The sequence below is a fragment of the Tachyglossus aculeatus genome, chromosome 4 (assembly GCF_015852505.1).
Source record: "Tachyglossus aculeatus isolate mTacAcu1 chromosome 4, mTacAcu1.pri, whole genome shotgun sequence".
NCBI classification, from domain to species: Eukaryota; Metazoa; Chordata; class Mammalia; order Monotremata; family Tachyglossidae; genus Tachyglossus; species Tachyglossus aculeatus.
Window position 1 is genome coordinate 79,942,959 of NC_052069.1, and position 21,541 is coordinate 79,964,499.

The 21,541-nt window shown below is 40.6% G+C and overlaps 1 protein-coding gene and 1 non-coding gene across 46 annotated transcripts in view; one reads left to right on the forward strand and one right to left on the reverse strand.

Annotated features, from left to right (window-relative positions):
* RIMS2 (regulating synaptic membrane exocytosis 2) overlaps positions 1 to 21,541 on the reverse strand; it is a 748,658-nt gene that overhangs the window by 433,747 nt on the left and 293,370 nt on the right. The gene's annotated exons all lie outside the window — the stretch shown is intronic.
* Positions 4,731 to 4,868, forward strand: LOC119927649. The gene has a single exon (XR_005450631.1). It is a non-coding gene; the product is annotated as a small nucleolar RNA SNORA7 (small nucleolar RNA).

A 21,541-nucleotide genomic window follows, 5' to 3' on the forward strand; every position in this document is an offset into this window, starting at 1 on the left:
ATTCTTCTTCTTCTTATTATTATTATTATTATTATTATTATTACTCTGTGCCTCAGTTCCCTCATCTGTAAAATGGGGATTAAGACTGTGAACCCCAAGTGGGACAACCTGATTACCCCCTCCCCTAAGTGAGACCCCCCCAAATCCGTCCCCCCATCTCTGCCCCTTTTATTTTGTTAGTATGTTTGGTTTTGTTCTCTGTCTCCCCCTTCTAGACTGTGAGCCCACTGTTGGGTAGGGACTGTCTCTATATGTTGCCAACTTGGACTTCCCAAGTGCTTAGTACAGTGCTCTGCACACAGTAAGCGCTCAATACGATTGATATTGATATACTGATATTGTATCAGCGTGGCTCTTTGGAAAGAGCACGGGCTTTGGAATCAGAGGTCATGGGTTCAAATCCCGGCTCCGCCAATTGTCAGCTGTGTGACTTTGGGCAAGTCACTTAACTTCTCTGGGCCTCAGTTACCTCATCTATAAAATGGGGATTAAGACTGTGAGCCTCCCGTGGGACAACCTGATCACCTTGTAATCTCCCCAGCGCTTAGAACAGTGCTTTGCACATAGTAAGCACTTAATAAATGCTATCATCATCATTGTATCCTCCCCACTACTTAGAACAGTGCTTGGCATGTAGTAAGTGCTTAACAAATACTATTATCATTATTATTATTATTATTATTATCTACCCCAGTGTTAGTACAGTACCTGGCACACAGTAAACTCTTAACAAACACCATTTTAAAAAAAAGCTGATGCTGAAGAGAGTGGGAGAAGAGGAAATGAAGGCTTAGTCAGGGAAGGCCTCTTGGAGGAGATGTGCTTTTAATAAGGATTTGAAGAATGCTTGAATGAGTGTATGTAAGATACGAAGGGGGAAGGAATTACAGGCCAAAGGCAGGAAGTACAGCCAACAACGGAGACCTAAGAAAGTCTTTTATATACTGGGAAGACAGCTTTAACCTAGCAACATTATTGTGGATAAATGGGCTCCATCATTAACAAACAAGAGTTAACTGAAAATTCTGAATAATTTAGTTTGTATCAAACTGTAATTCTGACCAGAAAAATGAAAATCCAAGCTTTAAATAATAAGTCCAACAGAGGTATCTGTAATCATTCACATCTAGCTAAGAAAGCTTTTGTTAAATTTGGCAGATTAAAGATTTGCTCGTATTACCATGTGCACACTGGTAGATACTGATAACTCCTAGTGATATTGGTCACTTTTAATTTTTCTAATCTTGGTCCATCATAGAATGAGTCTAACCATCTCTCGTTGTACTGTACTTTTCCCAACCGTTTAGAAACAGTGCTCTGCACACAGTAAGCACTTAAATACCACTGATTGGTTCTTTAACCTTGTTCTTAATTGGAACCCTCTACTTCCTTCTCCCATATGCACTAGTCCGTCTAGCCACAACCACAGGTGAAAACTTGAGGGAGGGGGGAGACAATGTCAGAGGAAAGTGATTCAGGTCACACTGTAGCCTCCTTGGTGCATCATTTGTTCATTCATAATCAGTTTATTGGATGCTTACTGTGTGCAGAGCACTGTAGCATGGCTTAGTGGAAAGAGCACAGGCTTGGGAGTCAGAGGTTGTGGGTTCTAATCCTGACTCCACCACTTATCAGTAGTGTAACTTTGGGCAAGCCATTTCACTTCTCTGTGCCTCAGTTACCTCATCTATAAAATGGGGATTAAGACTGTGAGCCCCACGTGGGACAAGCTGATTACATTATATCCACCCCAGTGCTTAGAACAGTGCTTGGCACGTAGTAAACGCTTAACAAATACCTTCATCATTATTATTATTATTATTGCTATTACTAAGTGCTTGGGAGAGTACAATATGACAATTAACAGACACATTCCCCGTCCACAATGAGCTTACAGCCTAGAGCAGGTGGAACAGGAAGCTTAAACCCAGAGTTGGTTGGTAGTGGCAAATACCTCACCATAAACTCTATTGCTCTGACCCCAGTGTCAGCCTAGTCACAAATAAGTTATTTAGAATTAGTCAGAAGAATCACATGCAAAGGCCTTTCACATAACTTCCACATATTCTTTATATGAAAATAATAGAATCTCTCATCGTATCCCAACTGGATTACTGCATCAGCCTCCTCTCTGATCTCCCATCCTCCTGTCTCTCCCCACTTCAGTCTATACTTCATGCTGCTGCCCAGATCGTCTTTGTGCAGAAACGCTCTGGGCATGTTACTCCCCTCCTCAAAAATCTCCAGTTGCTACCAGTCAACCTATGCATCAGGCAAAAACTCCTCCCTCTCAGCTTCAAGGCTCTCCATCACCTCACCCCCTCCTACCTCACCTCCCTTCTTTCCTTCTACAGCCCAGCCCGCACCCTCCACTCCTCTGCCCCTAACCTCTTCACTGTGCCTCGTTCTCGCCTGTCCCACTGTCGACCCCCGGCCCACGTCCTCCCCCTGGCATGGAATGCCCTCCCTCCACACATCCGCCAAGCTAGCTCTCTTCCTCCCTTCAAAGCCCGACTGAGAGCTCACCTCCTCCAGGAGGCCTTCCCAGACTGAGCCCCCTTCTTCCTTTCCCCCTCCGCATCCCCTCCGCCCTACCTCCTTCCCCTCCCCACAGCACCTGTATGTATGTTTATACAGATTTATTACTCTATTTATTTTACTTGTACATATTTACAATTCTATTTATTTTATTTTGTTAATGATGTGCATCTAGCTTTACTTCTATTTATTCTGATGACTTGACACCTGACCACATGTTTTGTTTTGTTGTCTGTCTCCCCCTTCTAGACAGTGAGCCCGTTGTTGGGTAGGGACCGTATCTATATGTTGCCAACTTGTACTTCCCAAGCACTTAGTACAGTACTCTGCACACAGTAAGAGCTCAATAAATACAATTGAATGAATGAATGAATGTAGGGAAAATATGATCAGAATTCCTCCCCTAAAGTTTTGGAATATTCATTACAAACCCAGTGACTTTGTTCTATACTAGTAAAGTCACATCCTCAATACTATTAGAAAACAGGTAACACAGACAACTGAAATGCATGCATACAAAGGGAAAAAAAATCCTGCAGTTCTAACTGCATGTCAAGTAGCAAGGTCAGGAGGATGTAAATGGGAGTGATAGAAGAATTCCAGTGCAACATCAGTGCAGTGTAAGTGGGATTGACTGCACCAGTGACCTTGTAGGCTGGGTCAATTTTACGGAAATAACATGGGTTAATCCAAGTAGAACTAATACTCCCTTCACCCCAACGAAGCTAATGAACTGGACTTGAAGACAAGCCCTGAGTGTCAGAGATTAGCTAATAGCTTGGGTTTTTTTTTCCTTTTCTCTTTCCTCTTTTCCCCTTGGGTAGCTAACCACAAATCCATCCACCCGGGCTCCTTTTCCAGAAAAGTCAGTGGCTATTTTAACTAGATCTGGCCTCAATTGAGAATGATCATTTTGTTTAAAAATATACTATCATATTTCAAATTTCACTTGCCGTTTAAATCAACCCCTTGAAATTTGTTTCTAAACAATTTGGTAATTTCAAAAATGTACCACAACTAATTATCTAAGTAACTCAAAAAGGTGTTTGAATAACTTTATCCTACAATGTGTCCAGAAATCATTCATTTTTTAAAGTACTCTGAACTGGATGATACAAAATACAGGCTTTTGTTTTGGGTTTTTTTTTCATTTTTGCATATTTCTTCCTGAATTCCTAGATTAGTCTACCACATAAATTGATACACACTACTTAAAAAAATTCTCAATTTAACCTGTCAATGTGTCATTTCTGATGTTCCTAGAGTACATGTATTCATTCAATCATATTTATTGAGCACTTACTGTGTGCAGAGCACTGTACTAAGCACTTGGGAAAGTACAATACAACAATAAATACTGACATTCCCTGCCCACAATGAGCTTAAAGTCTAGAAGAGGGGGATCTCATTTACTACATTAAACATTATGTAAACTTTGACTTGCGTTTATGCATTAACAGGTTCAGAGCCAATGTCCCAAGGAGCAAGACTTTTCAGCAAGTCATTCACAAAAAGTGTAAACATCTGTGAATTTATTAATCACGTGCCATAGAACAATAATGATGGCTTTTATTAAGCGCTTATTATGTGCAAAGCACTGTTCTAAGCGCTGGGGAAGTGACAAGTTGATCAGGTTGTCCCAAAGGGGGCTCACAGTCTTAATCCCCATTTTACAGATGAGGTAACTGAGGCACAGAGAAGTTAATTGACTTGCCCAAAGTCACACAGCTGACAATTGGAGGAGCTGGGATTTGAACCCATAACCTCTGACTCCAAAGCCTATGCTCTTCCCACTGAGCCACGATATTTTCGGGAACTTTAAAATTGCTTGCTGGGTAGGGTAAGGACCATCTTTTTTCTCTAATGAGACACTAACATCAACAGTCTATAGATTAATCACTGAAAGGAAGGACAAATCCCAGGAGTGCTGTTTTATGCTGCTGAGAAAGAGTGAGAAAGAACAGAGGTGTCAATACATTTCATAGTAAATAGTAAAGGAAAATAGCATAACAATGGGTTTGATTCTCTCCCCCCCAACCACAAGAACACCCCAACTTTGTTTATGACTCACCTATAATTTAATTTCATGTCTGTCTTTCTAGTTTGTGAGCAAGAAAGATGTCTACCAGCTTTACTGTATTGTACTCTCCCGATTGTATTTTACAGCTTTGGCTACATAGTAAATGCTTAATCCCCTCTCAGGGTTGCACCTGGAGAGTTTCCAGTATTCTACCAGTCTCAGCTATGGGTGGGAGAGTCAAGCAGAGAAATACCCATTCCATTCCTAGCTTGGCCAGTGGCTAGCGAATGGGAGGCAATCTGCTACAAGTCGAGGCTCACCCATGCTGGGCAGCAGCAGCATGGGAGAGAGTCGAAGGCAGAGACTTAGGTTTACTGCGTGGAAGGCGGCAATGGTAAACCATTTCCATATCTTTGCTAAGAAACTTTTGTGGATGCACTACCAGAACGATTGCAGATGGAGAGCAGGGCATTCTGGGAGTGATGGGTCTGTGGTGTCGCTATAGGTCGGAAAAGACCAGATGGCATAACACAAGACCGCTGACTGATTGATTAAGAAGCCAGAAAACTGTTCTTAGAGACCACTTCAATAATAATTAATCATCATCATCATCATCATCATCATCAACCGTATTTATTGAGCGCTTACTATGTGCAGAGCACTGTACTAAGTGCTTGGGAAGTACAAATTGGCAACATATAGAGACAGTCCCTACCCAACAGTGGGCTCACAGTCTAAAAGGGGGAGACAGAGAACAAAACCAAACATACTAACAAAATAAGATAAATAGGATAGATATGTACAAGTAAAATAGAGTAATAAATATGTACAAACATATATACATATATACAGGTTACATACATAATTAATTATTATCGTATTTGTAAGCACTAACTATACTATATGCCATGCACTGTACTAAGGTATCATCAGAATTATTTCTAAATAACTTCTTCTCTGGAGCCAGAGAAATATTCACTTCATGATTCCTCACTATAGAAATATGTTGAACAACATCTTTTGACCTCACTGGGTCTCTCAGTCCAGAAGCAAAACAGTTCATAATTCAAAGACTGTGCTATAATTTGCTTGCCACTTGAGCAACCCAGGTATTTTAATACCAATCCACTGCTCTAAATGAATGGATAATGTTAGTTATATTATTTCTGATTTAAAATGCTCATCTCAGAAATGTAAAATATAATTTTCTCCTGCTCCTACAATCATTCAGGAAAGTTCAGCACAATGCTAGGCTACATACAGCTCACCTCCTCCAGGAGGCCTTCCCAGACAGAGCCCCCTTTTTCCTCTCCCCCTCCCCCTCCCCCCACCCTACCTTCTTCCCCTCCCCACAGCATCTGTATATATGTTGGTACAGATTTATTACTGTATTTATTCTACTTGTACATATTTACTGTTCTATTTATTTTGTCAATGATGTGCATCTAGCTTTACTTCTATTTATTCTGATGACTTGACACCTGACCACATGCTTTGTTTTGTTGTCTGTCTCCCCCTTCTAGACTGTGAGCCCGTTGCTGGGTAGGGACCGTCTCTATATGTTGCCAACTTGTACTTCCCAAGCTCTTAGTACAGTGTTCTGCACACAGTAAGCGCTCAATAAATACAATTGAATGAATGAATAAATATAGCAAAGAAAATTAAATTACCTAGAGGGTAACATGCTTTTGAGGATAAAGACACACCAAGAAGAAATAAAGGTGGGGAAACAAGTACATTGAGACTGTTTTCTAAATGTATGGATGGAGCAAAACATTAAAGTGAATAGAAATACAGATTTTTTTTTAAACAAAAACACATATTTAACTCTGTTGTTTTTTAGCTGTAATTCTACTGGTTTCAATTGGGCATCACATTTTCAGTGAGTTTGAAATTTTTTAGATGAAGAAGCTCCAGTTAAATAAAGTTAAGGAAGCCTAGCCCAAAATCTCATAGTGATGCTTAGTAACCATATCCAGTAGAAATGATACCTTTCAGGAATTTTTTGTTGTTGTTATTTTTATGGTATTTGTTAAGTGCTTACTATGTGCCAGACACTAGGACATTAAGCCCTGGGGTAGATACAAGTTAGCCAAGTTGAGCCCAGTCCGCATGCCACATTCATTCATTCAATCGTATTTATTGAGCACTTCCTGTGTGCAGAGCACTGTACTAAGCACTTGGGAAGTACAAGTCGGCAACAAATAGAGATGGTCCCTACCCAACAACGGGCTCACAGTCTAAGAGGGGGAGACAGACAACGAAACAAAACTTGCAGACAGGTGTCAAAATCATCAGAACAAATAGAATTAAAGCTATATGCACATCATTAACAAAATAAACAGAATAGTTAATATGTACAAGTAAAATAAAAAGGGTAATAAATTTGTACAAATATATACAAGTGCTGTGGGGAAGGGAAGGAGGTAGGGCAGGGGGATGGGGAGGAGGAGAGGAAAAAGGGGGCTCAGTCTGGGAAGGCCTCCTGAAGGAGGTGAGCTGGGGCTCACAGTCTTTATCCCCATTTTACAGGTGAGGTAGTTGAGGCACAGAGAAGTTAAGTGATTTGCCCGAGATCACACAGCAGACAAGTGATAGAGTCGGGATTAGAACTCAGATTTTTCTGACTCGCAGGCCCATGCTCTATCCTCTAGGCCATGTTGTATTTCATAAGTCTATATTCACTTTGGAGACACACTTTTTCCCCAGCTATGTAATAGTGAAGAGAATAATCAGTTTTCCCATTTTAAGTGAAAATATATGTGGTCATAAAAGACCCTGGCAGCTGTGCATAACAGATAGCAAAGAAAGCCAGCTCCCATATCACATCTGTCAGTTTTAGTGATAGGGCTTTCTTCTCTTAGGTTTCTGCAGAAGTGACAAGAGATGGAGGAAATCTACAGTTTGTCCCAGGACATAAAAAACTTCTTCTAGGACATTCCATAAGTCTGTATTTGGTTGCTATAGAACAGAGATTGAATTTGTGTACTGCTTCAGAACATTACATGGAACTGTAACCTGCTAATTAATGGCCTATAAACTCAACCAAAGTGTATTAGTAGTAGAATTTTTTGATTTATGGAATGTCTATTTGGTGTGGTGCACCACTGTACTAGCTACCAAGTATGAACAAAGTAACAAATTCAAACATTCCCTACCAACAAGGAGCTCATACTCTAACGCGGAGAAGAAGGATGTCAGAATTGTCCCTCAAATATAGTAACTTCAGTAGTAACAGAGAAGCAGTGTGGTGCAAATCACTTCACTTCTTTGTGCCTCAGTTCCCTCACCTGTAAAATGGGGATTAAGACTGTGAGCTCTTTGGGGAACAGGGAATGTGTCCAACCCGATTATCTTGTATCTACATCAGTGCTTAGTACAGTGCTTGGCACCTAGTAAGTGCTTATCAAATACCACAATTATTATTAAGTAGGAGGATGAACTGGTGTTACATCCCTATTTTGCTGATGAGGGAACTGAGGCACCAAGAAGTTAAATGACCTACCCAAGTTCATTCAGCAGACACTGGGCCATACTACTTGGACTGTGAGCCCCATGTGGGACCTGATTATCTTGTATCTACACTAACACTTAGTACAGTGCTTGACACAAGCGCTTAAAAATACCACAGTTATTATTTAGACTTTAGACCTCACTCTTTCTGTCTGTTCCCATTATTTATAAATAATTTTTGTCTTTGTATCCACTCTATTAGGTTGTAAACTCCCTAAAGGCAGTAAACATGTATGAGAAGCAACACAGCCTACAGGAAAAGAGCACAGGCTTAGGAATCAGAGGACCTGGGTTCTAATCCGTACTCCGCTACTTGTCTGCTGTGTGACCTTGGGCAAGTCACTTCTCTGTGCCTCAGTTTCCTCATCTGTAAAATGAGAACCAAATCCTACTCCCTCCTCCTTAGATGGTGAAACAGGGACTGTGTACAATCTGATTGTATTGTATCAGTCACTTAACAAGTACCACTATCTTGATTCTGCTGAACTCTCACAAGCTCATAGTAGAGTCCTTCATGCTGTCGACAGGGAACGTATCTACCAACTCTGTTATATTGTACCCTCCTGAACAGTTAGTACAATGCTCTACATATAGTAAGTGCTCAATAAATCCGATTGATTGATTGATTCACCCTCAGGATGTGTTCGATAAATGTCACTGATGATGATGGTAATGTTCAGCCTAAATATATATAAAGCTATGTTTTATTTTTGAAGATATCACTACAAATTGTACTTTCCCAGCGCTTAGTACACTGCTCTGCACACAGTAAGCGCTCAATAAATATGATTAAATGAAAAACTGAGATCCTTCCTATGCCTTTGAGTGTGGTTGAAGAGACCATTATTTGAGTGACACTCCCTTCCTCATTGTGTTATTGTAGAGTCATAAGTTTTCATTAATTCCACTCAGGGTTAGAGTTCACTAAGAGCAGTTTGGTTTAGGCAGCCTTCAGTTTCAGGTTATAGAATAGCGAGCAGGAAATACAACTCCCCATATTACTTATGTACATATGTACTCTATTACTTCTTCCTATCTGTAATGTATTTTAGTATTTGTCTCCCCCACTAGTTTGCTAGCTTCTTTAATTGAGGGATCATGTATTATAATTCTGGTGTATGCTTCCAACCTCTTAGTTCAGGGCTCTGCACACAGTAGGCACTTAAATTTTACTGATTGAACTGGGATCAGGATAAACTAGGACAAAAATAGAATAATTTGAATCTTTAAGAAAGGGTACAGAGGGCTACACCGAAAAAAGGAAAACAAATAGCATGAGTTAGGTCATATCTGGCCATATAGAACATAAAAGAAAAGGATTTAGGGGTGAGCAGAAGTCACAAAGCATCAGTGTACCTTTTATGATGCAAAATACCATTATTTTACCATTATTATAGCATGCATTATAAAAATAAGAGAATAGCATACAGAAATCACCACGGAATCTTCCATTATACCTAATTCCTTCCTGGAACCCTGAACACTGTCGAAAGGAAATGTGTTTAAACTGCAGCATGAGTTATTCAGGTCATGTAAGAAAGAATATCTAGATTGGGGAATCATCTCCTCTGGAGATAAAAATGGGATTGTCATCCACAACTTTGTAGGTGGAATCCATCGAGAAAGCCTGGCCCTGTAACCAATCATCTTTTTTCCCTGTGAGGAAAAAGGCACAGCATGTCCAACTCTGAGGTGTTAGCATTGTTCCATATTCCAATCCCCAAAATGGCTTTTGAATGGCATAAATCAACTGGTCTCTGAGACTTAATATGCTTTTCCAACCTCGGGCAAGGGAGAATAAAAGAATAGAGCCAGGGTTATTTCTCCCAGATTAAACAGAAAAGGCAGTCCTCTGCTTGGTATAGAAGTAGAGAATTTATGGAGGAAAAGCATAATTGTCCTGTGCCCTTTATTTCCAGGTTATCCTGACAAGGCCTAGATCTCCCACCCACTTCAAATCTGATAGACTCCCCACCTTCAAAGCCTTATTGAAATCATATCTCCTCCAAGAACCCTCATTTCTCCTTCTTCCTCTCCCTTCCACATCACGCTTGCACTTGGATTTGTACCCTTCATTCACCCCACAGCACTTATATACCTAAGTGTAATTTGTTTTAATGTCTGGCTCCCCCTCTAGAACTGGAAGCTCCTTGTGGATAGCTCTGTTATACTGTATTCTCCCAAGTGCTTAATTGAGGAGCAGTGTGGCTTAGTGGAAAGATCCTGGGTTTAGGAGTTAGAGGACATAGGTTCCAATCCCAGCTCCGCCATTTGTAAGCTTTGTGACCTTGGGCAAGCCTCTTCACTTCTCTGTGCCTCAGTTATCTCATGTGTAAAATGGGGATTAAGACTGTGAGTCCCACAGGGGCCACCTGATTACCTTGTATCTACCCCAGCACTTAGAACAGTGCTTGGTACATAGTTAGCACTTAACAAATACCATTATTATTAGTAGTAGTAGTATTACAGGCTCTGCATACAGTAAGTGCTCATTAATTACAACTGATTGACTGATTCTGCAGTACATCTCACCTGCATGGAAAACGTGACAGGCATATTCTATAGGAAAAGGGCAGAAATGGCAATTTGTTAAAATATCTCCATGGCTGCAAAGAAAGTAAACTCCTTTTAGACTGTAAACTCCTTGTGGGTAGGGAATATGTCTACCAATTCTGTTGTATTGTTCCAAGTGCTTAGTACAGTACTGTGCACACAGTAAGCTCTCAAAAAATATAACTGATTAACTGATATGACAGGTACAAACTTTTCCTTTGAATATGGGAGTGGAAAAGAGACCGGGTACTTAAAGGAGTATTGTGGGATGGAGTTATGGAGGGTGGGAAGGTTTCAATCAATAAATCATATTTATTGTGTGCTTACAGTGTGCAGAGCACTGTACTAAATGCTTGGGAGAGCACAATATAACAGACACAGTACCTGACTACAAAGAGCTTACAGTCTAGAGGGGGAGATGGACATTAACATGAATAAATTATGAATACGGACATAACTACTGTGGGGAGCCCTTAGGCCAGAAAAACCTAATTTGTGATCTTTTTCAAGCCATGCTTATAATCTCTCAGGTCGTTTTAGAGGCTGGGTTGATCAAGACTGGAATCCCAACCCAAACATCTATGAGGGTAATAATAATAATAATGATAATAATAATAATAGTAATGGTATTTGTTAAGCGCTTACTATGTGCCAAGCACTGTTCTAAGTACTAGGGTAGATACAAGGTAATCAGTTGTCCCACATTCATTCGTTCATTCATTCAATCGTATTTATTGAACGCTTACTGTGTGCAGAGCACTGTACTAAGCGCTGGGTGGGAATCCCAGTCAATCCCCATTTTGCAGATGAGGTAACTGAGGCACAGAGAAGTTCAAGTGACTCGCCCAAAGTCACACAGCTGATAAGTGGTGGAGCTGAGATGAGAAATCACAACCTCTGACTCCCAAGCCCGTGCTCTTTCCACTAAGCCACGCTGCTTCTCAAGGAGAGAACAAAGGCCTAGAAATCTAGATCCTAGACTGTGAGCTCATTGTGGGCAGGGATTATCGCCCTTTACTGCTGCATTCTACTTTCCCAGGTGCTTAGTACAGTACTCTAAGCACAGTAAGTTCTCAAAAAATGCAAATGAATATTGAATCAATCTACAATCAATGGCCTACATTTATCCATAGAGCTGACACTACCTTATATTGCAGGGTTTTTTTTGTTTAAGACCCATTTTACATTGCCTAGTTAGAAGTGGGTAATAAGTGCAGTAAAACATGGCATCCTGGAGACCACATGAAGATGATATAAGTCAGCAAATACAGAATAGGACAAGAAATCTATTACAAATTAAGGCAAGGAAAGAGTAAACTATTCACAAAAATACACAATCAAAAAAAGGAAGAGTAAGTAAGCACACTAAATAACTTCAAAGGGCTTTTAAAAGATGATAAAAGATTGGGATAGTATATGTTTTTAAAAACCAAGTATTATAAGGCAGTGAGGTGCAAAAATGTCAAATTCAAAATTAAAGTGAAGAACGTTACACTGATAGTTTTTTCACATCTACTGGCCTAGTGGATAGAGCACAGGCCTGAGAGTCAGAAGGTCATGGGCTCTAATTCTAGCTCTGCCTCTTGTCAATTGTGTGACCTTGGACAAATCACTTAACTTCTCTGTGCCTCAGTTCCCTCATCTGTAAAATGAGGATTAAGACTCTGAGCCTGTTTGGGACAGGGACTGTGTCCAACCCAAAAATCTTGTATCTACCCCAGTGCTTAGAACAGTGCCTGGAACATAGTAAGCACTTAACAAATACCATAATTACTATTATTATCTATTCTATCATACTTTCTATCTCTCAAGAGGGGGTTTCCCTTCTCATTTTCCTGTTCGTTCTTGCCCTTTTGACGCCTAAAAAACACTTGGTCCCACTCTTCTCCCTCCCTAAAGAGATTTAATCACATTTTTTGAGCATCCACTGGAGACAATATATTATACTAAATGTTTAGGTCAATACAACAGAAGTACAATACACATTCCCTGCCCACAAGGAGATCATACTCTAATAAATGAGGCAGACATAAAAATATTTCCAAGTAGGGTGAAACAGACCACTTAAATTCACTCTACAATCAATTATACATAAATACATGAATGCTGAGGGAAGGTAAGATAAATTAAAAAAAATGCTGGTGGTGGCTAATGGGTTGGTGTAATTCAAGGTATTGACAGTTAATTGAGAAAGGCTAGTTGGAGAAGGTTCATTCATTCAATCATATTTATTGAGAGCTTACTGTGTGCAGAGCACTGTACTAAGCACTTGGAAAATATGTGGCTCAGTGGAAAGACCACGGGCTTTGGAGTCAGAGGTCATGGGTTCAAATCCCGGCTCCACCAATTGTCAGCTGTGTGATTTTGGGCAAGTCACTTCACTTCTCTGGGCCTCAGTTACCTCATCTGTAAAATGGGGATTAAGACTGTGAGCCCCCGTGGGACAACCAGATCACCTCGTAACCTCCCCAGCACTTAGAACAGTGCTTTGCACATAGTAAGCACTTAATAAATGTCATTATTATTATTATTGTTATTATTATTATTGTTATTATTACAATTTGGCAACAGATAGAGACAATCCCTACCCAACAATAGGCTCACAGTCTAGAAGGGGGAGACAGACAACAAAACAAACAAGTAGCTAGACATCAATCAATGTTATATCTACTGTGTGACCTTGGGCATGTCACTTCACTTCTCTGGCCTCAGTTACCACATCTGTAAAATGGGGATTGAGACTGTGAGCCCCACGTGGAACAGGGACTGTATCCAACCCTATTTGCTTGTATCCACCCCAGCACTTACAACAGTGCCTGGCAGGAAATAAGTGATTAACAAATACCATTGTTAATACCACTGCTAACTGTCATTATTATTATTATTATTTGTTGAGCACTTACTATGTGCAGAGCACTTACTAAGCACTGATTTAAAGAGGACTTTGAATGTGGGGAAGGTTGTGGTCACAGTATCACAGCTCCTCTAGGAAACCTTCCCTGATTAATCTCTAATCTCACTTTTTAATTCCCAATTTTCATTCCAGCCCTTCTGTGTCACTTAAGCAACATAAACACTGACAATCCCCCAGGGCACTCATGTACATGTCTTACACAATCTATTACTTCCATTTGTAATTTACTTCATTGTTTATCTCCCCCCAGAATTGTAAGGATTCTTGAGGGCAGAGATCATATCTACTACTTCTATTGAACTCTCCCAAGCTATTAGCCTGGGCCCTGCAATCAATCATATTTATTGAGTGCTTACTGTTTGCAGAGCAATGTACTAAGCACTTGGGAGATTAAAACAGACAATTCCCTGCCCACAATAAGCTTACAGTCTAGAGGGGAAGAGAGGCATTAATATAAATAAATATATTGTGGATATGTAAAAGTGCTGTTGGGCTGGGAGGGGGATAGAAAAGGGAGCAAGTCATGGTGATGCAGAAGGAGTAGAAGAAAAGGAAATGAGGGCTTAGGGAAGGTTCTCTTGGTGGAGATGTGCCTTCATTATGGCTTTAAAAGGTGGGGAGGGAGTAATTGTCCAATTACCTGTTGGATATGAAGAGGGAGGGCATTCCAGGTCAGAGGCGGGATATAGGCGAGAGGTTAACAATGAGATAAATGAGATCGAGGTAAAGTGAGAAGGTTGGCATTACAGGAGTGAAGTGTGTGGGCTGGATTGAAGTAGGAAATCAGGGAGATAAGTTAGGAGGGCGCAAAGGTAATTGAGTGCTTTAAAGCCAATGGTAAGGAGTTTCTGTTTGACGCAGAAGTGGATTGGCAACACTGGCAGTGCTTGAAGAGTGGAGAAACACTGGCCTGAGTATTTTGTAGGCCCCATAAAAACTACAGATTGATTAAGCCAGTGAATAAAAATGGAGGGGGAGTTGTCAGAGGAGTAGGAAGAGAACCTAGTTACTACTATGTCAGCGAAACTAAAGCCTAATGGTGTTTCAAGGAGAAGGGAGAGGTCTACCATGACTAGAGTGTCAGAGTTCAAGGAGGTCTATGACAGTACTGGATTTGGCTATAAGGAGGTTTTTGGAGGCCATACAGAAAGCTGTTGCGGTGGAGTGAACCATTCAGAAACTTCACTGAAGTGAATCAAAAAGACAACTGCTGGAAAGGAAATAAAGACCACGGATTTGTACAACCCATTTGAAGAGACTGAAAAGGAATGGGGAGAAGGGATATGAGTCTCTGAAGAGAGTGCAGAAAAGGCTTCAGAATGTTTGAAGGCAGAAAGGAAAGAGGTGTCAAAAAGACCTAAACATTTAGGTGAGAGCAATGAAGGAAGAGAGGAGAGCGGGAGCAAGTGCTTTGAGGAGGTGAGAGGGGCATAAGGTTAGAGGCACACAACAGCTTCTGATGGCATCTTCCCCTCTGCTTTTGACTATAACCAGGTCCCCTTTCTTACTTAAAAATACTCAAGTGGATCTTCTTTTACCCAGAACTATTGCCCAACTCTATGTTCTTATTCAAACTCCTCTAAATGGTTCTATCAACCAGCTGCCTCCACTTCTCCAACTCTCTTCTTGAGAAATCACATTTTGGCCTCCACCCCCTGCATGCTCCACCAGTGACCTCCATCCTGCCAAATTCATTCATTCATTTGTATTTATTGAGCGCTTACTGTGTGCAGAGCACTGTACTAAGCGCTTGGGAAGTACAAATCGGCAACATATAGAGATGGTCCCTACCCAACAATGGGCTCACAGTCTAGAAGGGGGAGACTGACAACAAAACAAAACAAGTAGAAAGGTGTCAATACCATAGAATAAATGGAATTATAGCTACATATACATCATTAATAATATAGAGTAATAAGTATGTACAAATATAGACAGGTGCTGCGGGGAGGGGAAGAGGGTAAGGCAGAGAGAGAGTAGAGGGAGATGGGGAGGGGAGGAGAAGGAGAGGAAAAATCTAAGCTAATAGGCTCTATCCAATCCTAATCCTCCTTGACATCTTGGCCACCTTCAACACTCAATCATTCCTTTCTCCTACAAATGCTAACCAACCTTAGTTGTTTTCTGAAACAGTTCCCTCTTGGCTTGACCTCTCCACCTGATCCTTCCCAGTATCTTTTGCTTGTTCTTCGGCCATTTCTCATCCTCTCTCATCCCTGGAAAAAGAGCATCCCTCAGTGCTCTGTACAGGGTCCTCCCAGCCGTAATTTTCTCACTTTACTCTCCTTTACTGAGCTGATCAATAACCATGACTTTAGTTATCACACTTACCTGTTGGTGATTCCCAAATTTTACCTTTTTCCTCCACTGCCCTCTTGGAATTCTTCTTGCCTCCGTTACATCTCCGTATGAGTGTCCTAACCCTACCTTAAACTCAGTATGTCAAAGCTGAACTTGCTTTCTCTCCCACACCCATCCCACCTCCTAGATTTTCCCAACATAGTTAGCAATACCATCATCCTCCCTGTCCCCAAATTGCCCAACTCTGGAATTATCCTTGACTCCTTACTGTCCTTCAACTCTCACATTCTGTTTGTCGCTAAATCCTGCCAGTTTTTTTCCCAAATGGGACAGGGACTGTGTATGACCTCATTAACTTGTATTTACCTCAATGTTTGGTTTAGTTTTGAACCTTCCCCGTTTTTCCATCTCTCTTCTATGTGACTCATTACTCACCTATACAGAGTCACGCTACACTGGGGTATTAATCTGTGGACTTCAAGGTTCCCAAGAATTAGGGTCTGTTGGCAAGGAGCCCCGAGTGATTTGGAGCTCCATGCCACTCTCAGCTCTAGCCAGGAGAATGTTGAGCCTTGCTATGTGGGGGCAAGGGGGTCCACCAGGATGCCTGAGCCACCAGTGTCCTCAGGAAGCCACTGCTTGCTGGCTGGAAACCAGTCAATGCTATTGATGAACTGCTGGCAGAGATCTCTGCAGAGGCAGGACTGCCATCTTCTGCCCCTTTCTCTTTCCCCCTATTTAGCTAGAAGTCCAGGAAATGGCACTGCCAGGCTTGAGCCCAGCAGCCTAGTTTCCACCAGCTCTTTTTGTGGGCTGTGACAGTCCTTTAACTGGGCAGCAATGGTGGCATCATTTGCCAGACATTCCTCGTAGCTGTACCACTATTAGATCCAATGTCTTTTTTTTCCATGGTACTTGTTAAGTGCTTACTATGTTCCAAGCACTGTCACTAAGCACTGGTGTAGATACAAGCTGATCAGGTTGCACACAGTCCGCATGGGACTCATAATCATTCATTCAATAACAATAATAATAATAATGACATTTATTAAGTGCTTACTATGTGCACAGCACTGTTCTAAGCACTGGGGAGGTTACAAGGTGATCAGGTTGCCCCACGGGGGGCTCACAGTGTTAATCCCCATTTTACAGATGAGGTAACTGAGGTAAGTGACTTGCCCAAAGTCACACAGCTGACAATTGGCGGAGCTGGGATTTGAACCCATGACCTCTGACTCCAAAGCCCACGCTCTTTCCACTGAGCCTCGCTGCTTGTCGACTGCAATCATATTTATTGAGCCCTTACTGTGTGGAAAGCACTGTATTAAGCACTGTGGAAAGTACAATACAACAATAAACAGTGACATTCCCTGCCCACCATGAGCTCACAGATCATAATCCCCATTTTACAGATGAGGGAACTGAGGCACAGAGAAGTGACGTAACTTGTCCAAGGTCACACAGCAGAGAAGCGGAGGAGCCGAGATTAGAAGCCAGGTCCTTCTGTTTCCCAGGCCGGTGCTCTATCAAGCTGCTTCTCTGGGAAATGGTTGGGAAACAGCGGGAGAAAACAGGCCAATCCAGTGTGCAGCAAAGGAGAACAGAAACATTGTGTAGATCACGACATTATGAAAACAAACCAAAATAGTGCCAGGCAGTGCCAGGTAACAAATGCTTTTGCACAGAGAAGGACAATCTAAACAGATACATTTGATGTGGAAAGGATTGCTGATCCCTTATCAGTCACACTTGGCCACCCAGATAAAAATCTCTCCTTAGGTAAGCCTCATCTTCTAACTCACAAGTTCAGTTCAGATATATGTTCGTATTCATTTTCTCTCTCCCTCCTGCTCCCGTTCTCCCCTTCTTCATCTTTCGGTCTTTCCCCTTCCTTTCCACTTCTATTTTCATGTGTACACACACAAATAAAGGGTTTGAACAGTGTTCTATAAATTTGCAAACTAGCTGAAGATTTTAAGCCACAAGTAAGCATGAAAAATACTGTCTATCCCGGGGCACAGAATAAGATCACTTTGCTGTCCTGCAAATATTATTTAAAAATAAGTCCTTCTTATATATCCTAAAATGTTATAGGGAAAGCCTGAGAGGAGAAGAAAAACAAAATTAAAATTTAATTTTAAATATTCTTGTCAATAAACTAAAAGGATTTGCTTTTTCGCAAGCAATAGTTCTGTAAGCAAATGTTTGCCTCAAACCCTGCAGTTTCTGCATAAGATTAAACTAATCTGACATAATCTTTAACATTTGTCAGGCTATTAAAATCACTTAAAATTAAAAGCATAATATAAATATCTTAGAATTAAAAGCTTAAAGTAAATATACTTAATTTAAATTTCTAAACTGGCAATATCTTCACTGTAAGAATAATTCTCCCAGTTTTGATATTATAAAAATAGTTATTCCTTATCGCTAAGACTACAGGCCATAGTTATGCCCTCTGTCATTAAGAGTTAGATCACATGGAAAGTCAATGCCGTTGTGTTCAAACCAAGTCCAAAGAACCCTACTGTGCATACTGCACTCTCACTGCCAAGAAAAGCCAAGAAAATAACCCATGCTGTTCTTTCAATGTCAAAATGAAGAGTGTCAGTTGTCAAAATGTTAATAGCAGCATGGCCTGGGGATAGAGCATGGGACTGGGAGACAAACATCCTGGGTTCTAATCCCAACTCTGCCAATTGCTTGTGGTGTGACTTTGGGCAAGTCACTTAACTTCCCTATGCCTCAGTTCCCTTAACTGCAAAATGGGGATTAAATATCTGTTCTCTCTCCTACCTAGAATGTGAGTCCCATGTGGGACTGGGACTGTGTCTGACTCATTAACTTGTACCTGTCCCAGTACTTAGAACAGTGTTTGATACATAGTAAAAGCTTAACAAATACAATTAAAAAACATTTTGAATATCATGATGAAAAATTCATTCTTTCACTTGTATTTACTGAGCACTTACTGTGTGCACAGCACTGTACTAAGCACTTGGAAAGTACAATTTGGCAACAGAGACAATCCCCACCCAACAACGGGCTCACAGTCTAAAAGGGAGGAGACAGACAACAAAACAAAACTAGTAGACAGGCATGTATTAGTGCTGCGGGACAGAGGGTGGGGTGAATTATCAAGTGCTTAAAAGGCACAGATCTAAGTGCATAGGTAACACAAAAAGCAGAGGGAGTAGAGGAAATGAGGATTTAGTTGGGGAAGGCCTCTCTTGATCATTAATCCTAGAAACCACATAAAACCTTCACTCAAAAACAAGGTAGTATATAACACTAAGAAGAGAAGGTGTGTTGACCAAAATTTTTCTTGGAGACAAATATTTTTAAATATTTTGAAATCCTCTGTTCCCATTTCCAGCCGAATATATTTTGGATTTTTTTTATCATCTTCTGCTGGGAAAAAATTGTACAAGCAATAATGACCGCAATAACTGTGGCATTTATTAAGCAATTCCTGTGTGCCAGGTTTATGCCAAGTGCTGGGATAGATTTGATACCATCAGATCAGACAAAGTCCCTCACAGGGACTCATGGTATGGTGTAGTGGATGGAGCATAGGCCTAGGAGTCAAGTTTAAGGGTTCTAATTTCGGCTCTGCCACTTGTCTGCTGTGTAGCCTTGGACAAGCAGCAAAGAGAAGCAGCGTGGCTCAGTGGAAAGAGCACGGGCTTTGGAGTCAGAAGTCATGGGTTCAAATCCCAGCTCTGTCAATTGTCTGCTGTGAGACTTTGGGCAAGTCACTTAACTTCTCTGTGCCTCAGTGACCTCATCTGTAAAATGGGGATTAAGACTGTGAGCCCCCTGTGGGACAACCTGATCACCTTGTAACCTCCCCAGTTCTTAGAACAGTGCTTTGCACATAGTAAGTGCTTAATAAATGCCATTATTATTATTATTAAGTCACTTCACTTCTCTGGGCCTCAGTTACCTCATCTGTTAAATGGGGATTGAGAATGTGAGCCCCATATGGGACAGGGACTTGGTCTAACTCCATTTGTTTGTATCCACCCCAGGGCTTAGTACAGTGCCTAGAACATACAACATGCATTCATAATAAGCACTTAACAAATACCATAATTATTATTATTATTAAGAGGGAGGGACTAACAATTGGAGGGGGAGGGAAAGCAGGTTTTGAATCCGCATTTTACAGATGAGGAAACTGAAGCACAAGAGAAGTTAATTGATTGGCCAAGGTTCCACAGCAGGCAAGTGGCAGGGTTGAGATTCAAACTCAGTACTCCTAATTCCTAGTCCCAGGCTTTCACCCACTAGGCCATGCTGCTTCAAAAGTCGTTGATGAAACAACTTTCCATCTAGTTCCTCATTCATTTATCAAAATCAAAAATACATCCTGGGTACGAACTTAGTTCATCTACAGATTTAGAATAAAAATCTCACTGCTTGAATGAGAATTCTTCATATTTTCAAAGCCTAAAATATTTTTGTTGCACATATGAAGAAAAAATAGGTTTTCCTTTCCTCTCTCTTCTGGAAAGTAAATTTAGGTTGTCTTATGGCCCTGTGTGGTCAACTGTTCAATAAGTTCACCTATAAATATCTGGTAACTCAAAGACAGCTGAGTGGGAGGAAAGTGCCATTTTTTTCTGACCTCAGAAAAGTTTTATTAATGGAAATGGCAAATAGAAAAATTGGAAGGCTCCATTAGAACCTGTCAGGGTCAATTCATTTCAATTCTCGTTGCAAAAAAGAAATGCTTAATGATATGTTCATTCAAAATTTACAGGTTTAAAAAAAGCCTCTAGATATACTAAAACCATGTGCCATCAGAAGCAATAGTTGTTTCTAAATATAAAATCACAAGCAGGAAATTCTATATACTCTTGAAATTTTAAACTTTTTACCTGAAATCCTACATAATTATCAGATGGCCTATTTAAATTATTTTATTTGTTAAATGAGCTTGCAGGCTAAAAATAAAACAATCTCTTATAGTATACATTTCAAATTAAACCAGCACTTGATTATGGTGAAACAACTGAATTCTAAAAAAATGATAGGTATTAATTAGTTTTTTTTTGTGGGGATGCTTTCAACTTCAACAGCAGTTTGAAAGCAGAAAACATGACAGTTCATTCCCCTTTGTTCTAATATGTGTTAAAATAGCATCAAGATAATAATCATGGTACCCTTCACTACATGAATAAAAGGATAGTATGTAATTGGCATAATAGAGGAGTAATCAATGCATTGGTAATACCACCAAAAATCTAGTAATTTTCATTAAAAAGTCCATTTCAGGGGTTTGATGACAATATGGCCTGGAAGGCTAGATTAGGAAGCCCATGTTCTACCATGGAGAAGCAGCATGGCTCAGTGGAAAGAGCACGGGCTTGGGAGTCAGAGGTCATGGGTTCAAATCCCAGCTCCACTAAATGTCAGCTGTGTGACTTTGGGCAAGTCACTTAACTTCTCTGTTCCTCAGTTACCTCATCTGTAAAATGGGGATTAAGACTTTGAGCCCCACCGTGGGACAACCTGATCACCTTGTAACCTCCCCAGCGCTTTGAACAGTGCTTTGCATAGTAAGCGCTTAATAAATGCCATTATTATTATTATTATTATTATTATTATTATTACCATGAAGAGGAAATTGTTATTGCTAGTATATTCAAAATTCTTGTTTCTTTGGCTGGCTGAATTTGGAAATTTCATCATAATTA